This window comes from Sylvia atricapilla, chromosome 16 (assembly GCF_009819655.1).
Source record: "Sylvia atricapilla isolate bSylAtr1 chromosome 16, bSylAtr1.pri, whole genome shotgun sequence".
In the NCBI taxonomy this organism is placed as follows: domain Eukaryota; kingdom Metazoa; phylum Chordata; class Aves; order Passeriformes; family Sylviidae; genus Sylvia; species Sylvia atricapilla.
In genome coordinates, this window is record NC_089155.1 from 4,302,626 (window position 1) to 4,312,279 (window position 9,654).

The window sequence follows — 9,654 nt, forward strand, 5'->3', positions numbered from 1 at the left end:
TCAGGACTCCAGTATTGTCAGCTCTAGGAGAAAATGAAGTTAAACTGGAATAAAGATTCAGCCAAGAAAATATTAATTGAAATACATTTTCCGTCTTGTGGATTAAAAGTAATTCTGATGAACTAATGGGAAAGCAGTCACTTTCTGTTTAATCTGAAGGAAGAGACAAGTAATTAAAAGCTGGGAGCCTTGGTTGAAGGGAAGGAGGGAGCCTTTCAAAATTGCTTCTTTCAGGAGCATCGGTGCCATGGATACCTGTGTCCACCCCAGGACGCTGGTAATTATCCCTGGGCTCAGGCAATCTTACTGAAAGCAGCTTGGAAACAGGTTTATTACTCTAATTTCATCATGTTTATTAAATAACCATACAGTCAACAATTGGCAAAGGAAGTTGACACCACAACTCAGCATTTAGAGTAAGTGACTCTGCTGAGGCTTGGAATAAACGAGTTACAAGATGAACGTAAGTAGCTTGTGGAAAAACTCTTCTTGTATCCAGTTTCTGGCGTAAAACTGGCTGCATTTTGAGAAAAGTGCCAGTAGATGGCAGGCACCGGTTTCAAGAAGTATCTTGTGGAAAAACTGCCCAATTCTTCAAAAGTTTCCCTTATTCTTCAGTTTAAACATTTAATTAGTTTAATGGTAAGTGGGATGAGAAAGGGTAAAGGAAAAAGTGTCAGTGGTTGTGGGGTAAAGGCAGTACTTGAGCTGCGGGGATTAGTGAAAAGCACAGAGGGCTGAATGTCCTGCTGGCTTAAAAGCCAACAAACAAAATGCCTTAAAAAATCCCCAAATTCCCAACCAGGACATTCTGTAGTGGTTCTTTCACTTACACCCTGAGTCAGAAAAAATGGCAGTTTGTCCACACTTCACATTCACTACAAAGGAATCTTTAAGCTGTGTTGGCTTCTAGCCACTATTGTAATAAACACAATTAACAGTTTAGTGCAAAACAAACAAAACCCAAGAAAACCCCCAAAAGCCAAAAAAAACCCACCTCAAGAAAAAAACCCAACAACAACAACAAAAAAAAAACCAACCCTCCCCCCCCCAAAAAAAACCCCAAAAAAACCCAACCCAAACCAAACCAACTCACCAAAAAAACCCAAAAAAACAAAAAACAAAAAACCCCCAAAAAACCAAAAAACAAAACAAAACAAAAAAACCACCACCAAAAAAACCCCAAAACCAAACCCCCAAACCAAAAAAAAGAATCCCCTTGTTCTGTTTGTGGCAGCATGGCAGATGTGATTTGTCTCAGAGGATGCAGGAACATCTTCCTGCTCCATTCCAAAATTGCTTTTTCAGGGCTGTGGACGTACAAGGCTGTGAGATGCAGGGGTTGTGTTGCCAATTACAAACTATCAAAAATTGCATGAGGGGGAAAAAAAAAATCCCTCTTTACTCCTTTCTAGTATAATAGTTAGAATTTAAGATAACTAAATGCATTTAACTTGTCTTTCAAATTTATTTGTACTCTCCCTTACAGTTCCTGGAGTGCACAGAGGATCAGGAGCACCACTCAAGGCAATCCCTGGTGATGTGTGGGATCAGGGGATGGCTGCAGCTGCACATCCCACCCTTGTTGCTTCCTTGCTTTCCCAGGTCCAGGGGTCCTCCCTGTGCTCTCCTCCCAGGCTGGGTCCTGCAGGCAGAGGCAGAAGGGGAGAAAAGCTGGGTAGAAGCAGTCAGAGGAGGATGTTTCCTGTCCTTGGGCTGTTTCTGACGTCCTCCCACAGATGCCTGGACGTGGGTGGGTGTCCCTGCAGTGAGTCCTGCTTTGCTCATGCAGCCTCTGCCTACAAGGCTCCCTTCTAGGCCTCCCAGCTGAGCAGGGATCACCCACCAGATCCTGGCAGACTTTCCATCCTGTACTCCTTGGAAAAGTCAAAACTTACTGGAGAGAACAGGACAGAGAGCAACAAATCACAGCAGCTTCTTGGTTCCCTTCAGCCAAGAAATCGATTGTTTATTGCAGATGCCTGTTGGCAGAGAGAGGATCCCATCAGGCAGGGAAACATCTTCCATGAGCCAGGTTTTATGGAACTCCTGCTGCATCTCCCTTTGGTGTCTGGGGACATACCAGGGTTTCATGAGCTGTGCAAAGACCCTGCTGCAGCCAGAGCAGGGAAGGAACACTCTGGAAAGTGCTGGGACCTGGAAGAGGCAGGATGGTGTTCAGTTCTGCCCCAGGGAGCAGGATCTGCCTGGCCCTGCTGCTGTGCTGGCACAGGCTGGGGCAGTGCTGGAGGGAGGCATCCATCACAGAGGCAGCTCTGGATGTAAATACAGCCTGGGACACTGTGAAATAGTGATGGCCATTAGGAGCTGTCAGAGCAGCCAGGACACCAGGAAGGCTCTTTGCAGCTCCCTGGGGATGCTGGGCAGCCTGGCACATGGAGGGGGGCTGTGTCAGAACTGCAGCAGTGTTGAAAAAGGCTTGTCTTATTCAAAATCTGTCTTTTTGGAAATTGCAGCTACTGCTGATTTAACCCTTGGCACCACACAGGTGGGAGAGCAGTGTGCCACAGTGGTGAGGGATGGATGAGAGAAGCCTTCAAGCCTCTTGGTTTAGCAAGAGAAGCAGAAGGTGATTCCTCCTGCAGCTGTGTGCAGGGGACCTGCTGCACTGGAGCATTTCCAGAGATCACTCCTGGCTCTGTTACAAACCCTGCCCTCAGAGCTTTGCCTGTGTGAGCATCATCATGGCAGGGAGTCAGTGCAGGGCTTGGACATCTGATCTGCCTTGGAGGGCTCTCCATGGACAGAAGGAGGCAGTTTTGGTGGTGTGTGTGTGCTTCTTGTTGGCAGCAGGGCACATCTGCCTTGCTGTGCTGAGATCACCAGGCTGTCACTGTCCCCTGTTCTGGCCAAGGGTCCCCACATGGTGATGCTGGTAAGGTGTCCACATCCCCTGGCACTGATTTTGCAAGCAGCTGTCAAGAATCAGGTTATGCTCTGTTTCTCATCCTGTCCCCAAAATATATATGGAGAAGGATAATTTTAAGTGAATTCTATAAATGCAAATGGCCTCATTCAAACCTCATGAAGCCCTGCTCAGAATGTCCCCATTGGGGCCATTTTGTGGGCAGGATTTGCAGCAGCTGAGCAGTGTGTGACCCACTCTGAGCAGGTTATCCTGTGGGTGTTTGTGCAGTGTGTAACTCTGTGCAGGTTACTCTGGTGGTGTTTGTGCAGTGTGTAACTCTGTGCAGGATACTCTGGGGGTGTTTATGCAGTGTGTGACCCACTCTGTGCAGGTTACTCTGGTGGTGTTCGTGCAGTGTGTAACTCACTCTGTGTAGGTTATCCTGTGAATGTTTGTGCAGTGTGTGACCCACTCTGCAGGTTACTCTGGGGGTGTTTGTGCTGTGTGTCACCCACTCTGTGCAGGTTACTCTGGGGGTATTTCTGCCCTTGGTGAATTTTTTTGTTGCACCTTTCAGTTTCAGCCCCATTTGGAGGCCCCCTGAGGATGTGCTGCAGCACAAGGAAGGCTTGTGAAGATGAGTGAGGAGATCCAAGCGGGAAGCACTCATCATTAAACAGGGAATGAAGGCAGCAGGGGTTGGTACATGTTGGTAAGAGCAGCTGCTGCTCTGGATCTGCTCAATGTCCTCCTGCTGCTCTCCATCCAAAAGCTTTTCACAGACACCTCCTAACTCTTGTCCCTTTGTCACAACGTCCCCTTGAGTCTGTTTAAGTGTTGTCTTGTGAGTGTTAGGGGTGGAATACAGACGGAAGATGTATTGTAGAAGGAAATCTCAGGGTCTGAGGAGGCTGAAATATGTGGGAACCCGCTACTCAGTCATTTGAGTGAAGTTCCCATTAGGGTTTGGAAACTTTCCAGGAGCCCTTGTACCTAAGCGAGCAATAACTTCTGGCAAGACAGGAGTTTTAGGCTTTGCCAGAATTCCTGCATCAGGTGCAGTGAGAGGAGAGTGCAGCTGAGCCTGACAGAGCTTTGCCCAGGGCACAGCCACGGAGGCAGGCACAGTGCCTCTCACCTCCACAGCTTTTTCCAAGGTGGGTTGTCCAGGGAAAAACACCTTCAAGGACTCCAGAGGCACTATTGACCACTTGGGAGCAGGGTGCTTGGTGTATTTTTACCAAACTTAGTAGATAAACATTGAATATTCACCTCCTCCCTCCAGATGTTATTCTGGAATGATTTTTGGTTGGAAACAAGGGACTGGAACATGCAAATTTTGCTGTTGACTTTGTCTCTCTCTGGGTAAATCCACTTGTAGTTCATTTTACTGAAGTGTAAATACGGGTGAAATTTTATCTCCTAGAGCAGTAGGAGCCTGCAGTGTCTGTCAGATTTATTGACACCCACAAACATGAAGCTTTCTGGAAGGCAAAAATGGTTTTGGCAAGCGGGTTTACGTGTTTGGAATTTTGTCGCCAAAACTGGCTGAGAGGGTTTGAGAGAAAACTCTTCTCTCTAAAACTGGAAGGAGCAGATTGCTGACATCTGATATTTCTCAGTGCTGACTGATCCTTAAATGCTGTGCCTGATTTTGGTTGCACTTTTTTCCTCACTTCACTCTCTCTGGCTGAGTGGCAGAAAGTATTTTGCCAGGTCCCTCTCCTCGCTGTGCTTTTCCATTGCAGAAAGATGCAGCCACACAAAGGAAGCTTGTTTCCCTTCCCTTTGTGTTCAAAAAGCTGTGAAAGAAGCAGGGTAAAACTTCAAAACATGGATAAAGGGGTTAGAATCTTCCTTGGGAAAAAAAGTTCAAAAATGTTTTTAATGAAAGTTTTCAGTGAAAAAACCCCACAAATTAAGATTATGGCACTGTCTGCCACTGCCCAGCTGTTGAGGTGTGTCTCCAAGCTGTGCTTTGCACACACACACACAACAGTGCAACTCGCTGGGCCATTGCAGTGAAGTGAAAACGTCCTTGTAGAGACTTCCAGCATCTCTCATTTCCTTCTGCAGGCTGATGTTGTTTGGCTGAAGGGTTGGTGTGGCACAGCCAAGGTGGGAAGCACTGAGAAAGCTGCAGTCAGCAGGCTGCTGTTAAAATCTTGCTGAACAGATGATATGGAGCTCCTCATGGAGCAACACGGGGCAAACACGTCATGAAGAATGGCAAGTGAACCAAAATTAATGATTATGAGGAACAGCTTTTCCAGGCAGTGTCCCGTCTGTGCAGCCAGGATGGTTGGGTGGTTTGGGAGCTCTTTTAACATCTTTAAGGATTAAATCCCTCATCACTGTAGTGTAAACTTGTGTTAGTTATTTACAGCTACAGGCATGAAAGGGCTCTGGGCGTGAGTCAGGGAGCTGTGAGGGCTGACTTTGGGGTGTCTGGCTCCTGCAGTGGGCACCACAGCCTTGTGTGGGTGTCTGATCTGCCATGCAGTGCAAAGGGACTGCTGATGCCAGAGGATAAGGTGCATGGCACCCAGTTTGCTCACTGAGATACCTGAGATAGCCAGAGAAAAGTGAGTTTGAGGTGGTAGTGCCAGTGCCAGCTCAGCTCTTTGAGGTACTGTGAAACCTCTGGTGGAACTGAGTTCCTAAAAGCCTCCCATAAAGTGATGTAGAGAGGTAAACCAGTCCTAAAACTGGAAGCCCAGGACTCAGACACCAGTGAGGAGCTGATGGTCAGCAGCGATTTACCTGTGCAGGAGCTACAGCCCCTTCTGAGGGAAAGGGACACAGTCCATTGCATTGGCCTTTGCCAGTAAGTGTGCAAAGAAGTGTCAGGATGGTGAGTTCCTGCACCCACTGCAGGAAGACAGTTGAAATTCCAGCTATAGGAGGAGATAATTGAGAGATTCCTGCCCTGCCTGTTGGCTCAGGTGCCTTCACTCAAACTGCAGTGGGACTTCCAAGCCCTCAGCAGCACGTGGAGGCACCCACCGGCTCCAGGAGAGGGATCAGGGTGCAAAGAGGGACCTGGGCACCCCCTGAGCTCAGATCAGCTCCTCAAAGGGAACCAGCACCACAGCACCCTGCGGAAAGACTGTGAAAAAACAGCTTCACAGAGGGCCCCAAATCCCTCTGCAAGTGCTGTGGTGTGTTTGGGATGCTGTGGTGTGTTTGGTGTCAGGGATGCTGGCAGAATACCTGGCTGGGTTTGGGACAGGCCAGGGCCAGGGGCGCCTGCCGCAGGCCCTGGGGTTAACGCTGAAGGCTGGGGAGCCCGGGCTGCTGACAGCAGGGCCAGCCGGGCCCGGAGGCGCTCAAGTAACAAATTGAACAGTGAATATCTTAAGATGACTTTGGTTTATTGTCCAGATCAGGTCAGCGGAAAAAATATTGGGAGACTGAACAAAGAGACAGGCTGCTTTAGCAGATAAATGGACTGATCATTTCGTATTGAGGAACAATCTCTAAAACATAGTTTACTGCACAGCTGAGGGCTGAAGCATTTGCTGATGCCAAGAGCTCCTTCTCTGACCCTCGGCACACGTGGAATTAAACGGCGCGGTGTTTTTTGATGGTTAAACTCCCCGAAGAAGACACTCCATTTGTTACCGGGGCTCTGATGAAGTAAAGTGTGGTTTATATGTACAAGGCCGGCCTTCAACTCATCTCAGAATGAATGGAGAGGTAAAATTGAATTTTACACTCCCGCTGCTATGATTAATGTGCGGGCTCCGGGAGCCGGGTGCCGGCCGCGGGAGGGCAATGCAGGCCCGCTGTGAGCGGGATCCTCCTGCTCGGGAGAGAGAGCCGGCCGGAGGGGAGCTGCCACAGGGACAGCCCCGGGAGCTGCCGCACGGACAGCCCCGGGAGCTGCCACACACACAGCCCCGGGAGCTGCCACAGGGACAGCCCCGGGAGCTGCCACACACACAGCCCCGGGAGCTGCCACAGGGACAGCCCCGGGAGCGCTGCCCCGGCCGGGAGCTGCCGCACGGACAGCCCCGGGAGCTGCCACAGGGACAGCCCCGGGAGCGCTGCCCCGGCCGGGAGCTGCCACAGGCACAGCCCCGGGAGCTGCCGCAGGGACAGCCCCGGGAACTGCCGCAGGGACAGCCCCGGGAGCTGGCACAGGGACAGCCCCGGGAGCGCTGCCCCGGCCGGGAGCTGCCGCACGGACAGCCCCGGGAACTGCCGCAGGGACAGCCCCGGGAGCTGGCACAGGGACAGCCCCGGGAGCGCTGCCCCGGCCGGGAGCTGCCGCACGGACAGCCCCCGGAGGCAGTAAATGCTCTCCCCAGTCCCGGCGCTGAGCCCCGGCCTGGGCCTGCGCCCGGCACAGGAATGGGCTCCTCAGGTGAATGGTAGAGCACTGGACCTTAACTCGGGGTCTGGTGGCACGGGGGAAAGCTGCTCAGCCCTGTGGCCCCTCAGCGCTGCAGCTCCATGCTCTGGGATGGCTCGGGGGAAGGCACCAGGGGTTTGGAAGCTCCTCATGGGCAGGACAGGGACAGAGTGCCCCAGAGCGCTGAGGGTGTGCGCTGTTCTCCCCCACCGCGGGAGACAAGGGCAGGGTGAGGCCTGCCCGTGATTTCCTTTGGTGCAGAGGGCAGTTGGGATCTGTGGGAGGGGATGGCAGCAGCGCTCACCATTGCTCTCTTCTTCCATCCCCTGGGACTGTGCTTGTCCTGCTGGGCACAGCGTGCCCTGTGCCTGTGGTTCCTTCCCCACAGTCCCAGCGGGGAAACAAGCTTCTGCGAAAGAAGCTTCACTGGTAAAAAATTGTTCCCTGGCTCTCGTGCACGTTCTGGGCAGTCCTGCTGCTTCACCCACACGGTATCACCTCCTTCAGCTGGATCCCCAGCTGCCTCAGGGATGCTTCACCTGGGGAGGCTGCAGATAAATCCTCCCTTCGGGTCAGTTCTTGGGGGTGGGAATGATCCAGTCCCACTTAGTGCCCCAGATTTCCTTGGCAGCATTTGAACCTGTGGTACTCAACTCTTAAAGGCTGGTGTGTTCATTGAAAACATACATTTCAAATGGTATAAATCAGGAAAATGTTGGGCTAAGTACTGCAGAGGACAGCTCCTATGTTTATTCAGGTAGTGGAATACTTTCCCTGAGATTTACTGTACTATTGGCCTAAAAATGAAGCAGTTCAAGCCAATTCCATACATGAAAAGTAGAATAAGGCAAGCAATTGCCTTTCACCATCTCTCCAGCCCTGAGCTCAGGACTTTGAAAGGCAGAAGATTAGAGCTGGTAACAGGGAAACAACATGGAAACCTGCTAGATCTGCTCTGCTGAAACCAACGGACCCCCACTCATGTGACTGAAAATAAGCTATGAAAATAATTGTTGGTTTTTTTTTTTCCCTTCAGAAACTGAACTTTTACATGTCAAGTATCAGGTGAAACTTATTTTGCTTTTTATTTTTCTGTTGGAATGTAGAATTAGGAATACTGGTGTAGATCTTATTATTTATTTTAAATTCTAGATTAATTACTTTGGTTTGATTTTAGATATTTCTGAATTGGGGTACATTTCTAAGGTTCTCTCACTAGAAATTATTCTCTTGGTCTCATCTGAAGATGGGAACAGTACTCTGCCCTTATTAAATGTGAAGTGCACAGGGCAGAAAGCCCAGAGTCCTGGAAATGAGCCTGTTTGCAGGAATGGTTCTTCATGGGTAAATTTCTCAGATGTTTGGAACTAAATGAGCTGATTTTTTTTTCAGGCAGCACCTTGCTAGTTTTGAGAACGGTTCCCTGCTTCCAGAGGTGTGACTGGAGAGGTCTCTTCATCCTGTGGCCAGGTACAGTGGAATTAAATACTCCCTGCCCTAAGGAGGGCTCTGCTTTCCAGTGTTCCCAAAACCAGCTTTAGTCTTTAAATTGATAGAGTTTAGAAGGTATTTAAACAGTGCTGTTTGTTCTACCTCATCACGCACAAATAATTTTGTTTTGCTTTCTGAGCCACGGAGCTGAGAGGAGAAGTTCTATTGGTGAGGGAGAGAAACTTTCTGTGGCAAATCTGGTAAATCACCAAGCTGGGTGCTGTGGCTGGGGGCAGGAGGATTTCAAACATCTGCTTCACCTCAGCCCCTCTCTGAGCCCAGCCACGGGCACCCGCTGACAAACAATGAACGGCTGAAGGATAACAATGAGTCAGGTGAAAAAAAGGAAATTGTTTTTTTGACAATCTGCTGTTGGGAGAGCGGGGGGGAGAGGAGGCAAAAGACCCTGTAAGAATGAAAAGCCTGGGCGAAAGGGGATAAGTTAACATTAAATGGGCATGTGGTGACAGGGAGGGAAATGGTGGGACAGCTGGAAATGCAGCAGGAGCCCGGAGAAAATCGATACGAGATAAGCGTTCCAGGGGTAGTGCTGTTCATCAGGTGACAAAGTTAAAGGCAGTGAGACACTAAAAGTGAGAAAATATCACTGACCCCCTGCAGTATTGATCAAACAGCTGAGACACTCAAGGCCAAAGTCACTAATAAAGTGAGATGTATCAGCAAGAAGCCCATGAGAGCAGATGAGTTGGCTTCCGAAGGTCTTAAAAATAAAAATAAAACATATCTGCAAAAGTTCTTGTTAACCATCTTCTTTGTCTTGTTAAGTGCAAAGGAGACAAAGCAGCTTTGTTGGGAGGCACGGAGGAGAGGCAGGAGGTTTGCTGTGCTATTTGAAAGTTGGGTGGATTTTTTACAGAGAGGAAAAAAAGGAGCCTGTGATGCCAGGAAGGGACAGCAGCTCTGCCAGGACACCTGC